The 6077-nt window shown below is 31.5% G+C and overlaps 1 long non-coding RNA gene and 1 other non-coding gene across 2 annotated transcripts; both read right to left on the bottom strand.

Annotated features, from left to right (window-relative positions):
* Window positions 1-3902: 3902 nt before the first annotated feature.
* LOC112528055 lies at window positions 3903-6077 on the bottom strand. The gene is made up of 5 exons (XR_003070794.1): window positions 5785-6077; window positions 5645-5697; window positions 5091-5210; window positions 4206-4257; window positions 3903-4094 (listed from the first exon to the last, which is right to left on the bottom strand). It is a non-coding gene; the product is annotated as an uncharacterized LOC112528055 (long non-coding RNA).
* LOC112503715 lies at window positions 5926-6028 on the bottom strand. The gene has a single exon (XR_003068062.1). It is a non-coding gene; the product is annotated as a U6 spliceosomal RNA (small nuclear RNA).

Raw genomic sequence — 6077 nt, forward strand, 5'->3', positions numbered from 1 at the left:
ACCGTCCATTTCATTTGATTAATATGTTATTTCATAGAAGTTTTTATTGTTTCCTAATATAAAGTATTGATCATAATTATTGAACCATATTAATATTCCATAAATATTCAAATCATAATAAATGAACTTTCATCATTTCCATAAATATCCTAATTTATTGGGTTGCATTGGTTGTACAAATGCGATAGGTTGTATTTGAAAAAAAAAAAATATATATATATATATATATAGGGTTGGGTTCACGTAAGATCAAGGGTTTTTCGTGAGACCCGTAAGACCAATTTATGTTCATTGATCAACTTTATAAGTTAAAGATTTAATGGTCTAAATTGCACGGTGGCAATTTTGTAATTATTGAGAAGTCTCATGGCGTTTGTGAATGTTCAGATCTGACGATTGTAGATCTAATTCAAGAGTTGAGAATTGGTCTTACGGGTCTCACGAAAAAGTCTTGGTCTCACATGATCTCAAGTATATATATATATATATATATATATATATATATATATATATCAGGATAGGATTAGGAAAAAAAACGTAAAAACTGAAAAACTAAGGAACATCCTGATAATCATTTATCTGGACGGTATGCATATACTGGTATATTTAAGCAATTTGCTTATATGCACATGTGCATGTACATAAAAATCAAGAAACAACTTCAGTTACCTGTATATATATATATACATACCGTCCAAATGAATAGTTACCATAGTTTTTAATAAATAAAAATATGCAAACATTAAAAGATAATATTTATTAAATATGACTAAAATCTATAACTTAGAATTTTGTTTGAAGTTAATCATAAATTAAATATTTTTAATAAATAAACTAATTATAAAAAAAAATAACAGGTTTATTTAAAAAAAGGAAAATTTCTCAAACCATCCTTGGGATACGGAAAAATACAAATAGTCTCTAAACTATTTTTTAAAATGAAAAGAATGAATGATTAAGTTTCTAAACTATTCTTTTTAAATAAAAAATTATTAGACTTTTACATTTTAAATGATTAAGATTTTGATTTTTTTAAATAAATAAATCATTGAATTTTTATTAGTCGGTTAATATAATTTTTTTCGGTTAAAAGAATATAACCAATTTTTAAAAGTATAATGATTTATCTATTAAAAAATATCCATGGACTTAATCAATTAAAACGAAAAGGTTAAATGATTTTTCCTTTGAAAAGAGAAAGTACCATGGTTTTTCAATCAAAAAGTAGTTCAGGGATTTTATCATTCAAAATAAAAAAGTTCAATGATTTTTTTATTCAAAAACTAGTTTAGAGTCTAAATCATTTAAAATGGAAAAGTTTGTTGGGGAAAAGTTTGTTGGGTCTTTTTAAACTTTTCTCTGATGGATACGTCTTTTTTTCCATTATTTAAAATTGATTGCAACATAATATAGTCCACATTATTCATTAAAGAGTCGTTTAACAACAAAAATTGGATAAGTGATAATCGAATAAAAGATCACCACTCTCACTTACCAGATAAGATTTGGTTCAGTGAGACCGTCGGTTAACATCACCATCTTTGATCGAGTAAACATCTGTCACCCATTAAGAACCACTACGTGTTCAATAAACAACCTCTAACTTAAAGTACGTGAGTTTCAATCCAAGACTTAGACTCAATTGTTCAATATTTGTTTTTCTCTTGTTTTCGTTCATTCGAGATGGTTTCCTTTTTGACTCAAATGCAACTTCTACTTATCCATTAACTTTAAAAATTCATTGTATGCAAAATCGACAAGTCAGACATATAAGATAATTGCTCAAAACTGGTAAATTTTAACGTGGGTAAAACAAGTTGGGCCGCTAGGCATGTTTCGGTTTTGGCTTAATAGGTTGTATAGCTTATATGGCTTATTCACTCAGCCATCAATAGGTGTTTGGTTGCGGCTTATTCACTCAGCCAATAGCTTATTCGCTCAACTAGAATTCACTTGTCCTCTACACTCATCCATAAGTTTCTTCAACTACCTTGTTCTTTTTATATAAAAAGAACAACTAAAAAAAGACCTGCCATGGTTGGTCTGTTCTTCTTTCTACACTCCACCAACCAGCCCTCTTATTCTCAGTGCCATTGTTGGTCCGTTCTCAGCACTCGAAGTTTTTTGCCCTACTCCTCCATCTCATAAATCGTCTCTGCAATGAAGCAGCAATGGTGGAGTGAGAGAGGAGGAGGATGTTGATGAAACGGTTTAGATTTTGGTTTGATATATTTGGAGATGAAATTGTTTGGAGTTAGGTTTAATAAACTTATAAATTGATATATTTATCATTCAAAGTCATTCAACCAATATTTTATCAAACAAAAATATAGATCGAAGGTAAAATGGTCATTCATGACATTCAGACTGTTTATTAAATACACAACCGAATAATAATTTTATATGTTATCATATAGACAATATTATCAATACAAACAACTTTATCTATACATGTCTTAATAAAAAATGAACCAAACAACCCCTAACATTTTTTAGTCCTATTTTTTATTTTTAAATTTCATGAATAATTAATAAATTAAATAATAATAATAATAAAAAAACCAATTGAGAAATTGTAAACATTCAATTTCCAAGTTTTAAATTGGTTACACGTTTCTTTTTTGACTAAATCTTCTAATATCATCTGTCTAAGTCGTTATTAATAAATACAACAGAATTGATTAATATTCACATTAATATCCCCATTGATGGCAATTTATTTGTTTGCATTATTGTGGTCACAATAAATACTCGTAATTAAGAAATGTTTTTAAAAAGTCCAATAAACTTTCTTATTTTGAATGGTTGATTCTTAAACGATTTTTTTAATGAAAAAACCATTAAATATTTTTATTTTGAACTTATTTTTTGATTTAAAAAATCATTAGATTTTCACATTTTAAATGATTGAGACCTTGATTTTTTTTTAAAAAATAAATAAATTACCGAACTTTTATTAGTCGGTTAATGTAATTTTTTCGAGTTAAAATACCCACTTTTTAGAAGTGCAGTGATTTATTTACTAAATGAATGTTCAGATATCTAATCAATCAAAATGAAAAGGTTTAATGATTTTTTATTCAAAAATAGAAAATTTAATGGTTTTTCATTCAAAAAAATAGTTCAAGAACTTAATTGTTTAAAATAAGAAAATTTAATGGTTTTTTCATTTAAAAAAATCATTCAAAATAAAAAAGTTTGTTGGATTATTTTCGGGTATTTATTATGAAAGAAGTTTGGAAAGATGATAGATTTTAATCCAAATGGATCTATCAATTATTTGATTACAAGGGACCACTCACTTAATAAGGGGAGACTCTATGAAAGAGGATTGGTCATCAGGCATGACACATTTTTACTCATTCTTAATGATCTTTATCCATCAATACAAATCATTAAAACATTTTATTTAATATTAAGTTATTTCATCTGACCTGTCTTGATAAAAACATTAAACCATCTTATTTCGGACATGTTTTAATTCTTCACACAAAGGTGCTCCCTGAATCCACCTGCAACACCACAATTTACCTCTCTCTCTCTCTCTCTCTCATCATGGACATAAAGGAACCCATGCCACAATTTTTACACGATTCAATTAGGTAGTCTTTTACTAAATGTTTATCCGCTCGGATAAGTGTTTACTGGCAAAATGCAACACTATTACTTACTTGGCGGGTAAGATTTTAATCCATAAAAAATGTGTCATATGCTAACCATGGTAAGCGTTGCCGCCCTCACTTACCGGGTAATAATCTCGATCTTTGTCTTAGTTCTTATCAGATAAGATTCTTGATTCTCGTCATATTGATCCCGTAAGGTAATATGACTTGGTAAATGCTTACCAGAGTGAGTGTTTGGTAAACGACCCCTAATGCATGAAGACAACATTTGTGCAAGATTTAATAAATACAACGATTTATGGGCACACATTCAAATTAGACACAAAAACAACATTTTTACTTAGAACACCAAGCTAAAGCTTGATGGAAACCATATTTACTGGTCGGAAGATCCAAAGTTTGTTCGTACTGTGAAGGAAGAAAGGCACTCTACATGTCTCCAATGGACGAATCGAGCCAACTTGTCAGATACTACACCATGAGAAAAAAATGATAAAAACATGTTCGTTCAACATGATGGTAATACAATAACGTCGTAACTTAGAAGTATCAAAAAAAGTAGCACCAAGGAATAGAAAATACCAAACAAGTTGAATCCATGTCTGTTAGAACTTGCAACCCATCTGATCACACACTGTTTCAATTTGCCAATGCAAATAATCAAAGATACAAATCTTTGCAATGTATGAGAGACTAAGAGAAACGAAATATATTAAGATCACACAAGGAAAGGTCATATTTCATATGGTAGATTAGAGGTTGTTCATTTTTTTCCGTTATTTCTCTGATCTCAGGGACGGAAGACCAATGGATCTGAGGGAGGCAAAAAGGAGGGATATTTATGATATTAATTTGTTTGAGATGGCTTAGTTGGGACAAGTGAGGGGTCCTCACTTATTCTATACAATCATTTTGGCTTAATGGCTTAAAATTAAGCCGTAAAAACACACTCATGCATGGTTGAGTGAATAAGCCGTCTAGACCATTAAGCTCATTAAGTTTGCAAATAAACGTGCATCATTAATTTGTTATCGCTAGTTGTTTTATGTGTTCAATTTTATTACAAATCAGCAAATTCAGCTCATTGTTACACCTGGTTAATTACAGAAACTTCCTTGTAAGCAGATGAGTATCTAAATTAAACATCAAATGAAGATATGGTAAGGACCAAGAAGCTTACCCGGTAAGAGTAATACAAGGACCAAGAGTCTTACCCGGTAAGTGAGGGTAACGACTCTTACCATGGTAAGTGCTTACCGGGTAAATTGTTGCATACGATGCTGTTTTGATAGACTAAAATCTTACCCGGTAAGTAAATAATAGTGTTAATTTTTGCCGGTAAGCACTTACCGGGTAAGTGTTTGGTAAACGGCCACTTAGTATTCAAATTCTATTTTGACATCCTTGCAGGGACAACTACTGCATAGAATCAAAGGTTGAAGAAAAGGAAGCAAAGATCATACTTACTTGCCAAAAATGGTTGAAGAAATCAAAAGTAAGATCCATATGTTGCATGTCGATTTCAGTTGGTATTCAACCACTTCTCATAGAATCATCATTCTTACTACATTTTCTGTGCAAATCGTCCTGAACATCATTGAGATTGGCCAATGTAACATGTTAAGGTTCAGAAAATTAGCAACCATAATTTGAAACCTAGTTCATAAATCATTTTTCAAAAGCCATAATTGAAGAGCAAAGCATACACAGATGTAAGCAACTCCAATCGAACGGCAAAACCCTAATTTTGCCGTTCTTTTGGATCCAATCGCACGCCAAAAACACCAAAGTTTTGCCCGAGGAAGGAAATGAACGGCAAATTTGCCGTGGAAGAGGTGGACGGCAAAAGGTTGGAGTTGAGTATTTTTTTGGTGTTAACGGCCCACTTATTTGGTGTTTTTTTTAGCGTGAAGGTTGGAGTTTGAAAGCCGAAGAAAGAGAAATTTGGAACACAATCATACATCTGCTCATATACATACAGATTCAAGCAGACGTTTGAAAGCCGAAGCTTTAATGTATACCTCCTCAAAATACTCCCATGGCTGCGGCACTGGTCTTTCATCGAGTTGGAGCCCTCATTGAAAATAAGGAGACGATAATCAACCGAGTGGAAGTAAAAATAGATCGGTGACCACAACGTGAAAACTAATCCGCTGCTTACACTGTGGACCGTTGATGAATTCACCGTGGGAATATATCTTCATTTGAAAACGTACGTCGATGCTTACATTGCCGGACATTGATGAATTTACCATGGAAAAGAGGGTTTTGGCGAAGACGATGATAGGAAAATTGGGCAAAAAAAAATTTGGACCATTTCTCGATTTGTGCGTGTCATCCTTGCGCAGGGGCCATGCTAATCTTCTCTGTATCGTTCCAATTTTATCGGATGTCCCCGAAGGGACGATTGTAGATGGTGAACTCCCATATATGAAGCAACCAAAAGTTGTTCTT

The sequence above is a fragment of the Cynara cardunculus genome (assembly GCF_001531365.2).
Source record: "Cynara cardunculus var. scolymus isolate 2C chromosome LG 1, CcrdV1, whole genome shotgun sequence".
NCBI classification, from domain to species: domain Eukaryota; kingdom Viridiplantae; phylum Streptophyta; class Magnoliopsida; order Asterales; family Asteraceae; genus Cynara; species Cynara cardunculus.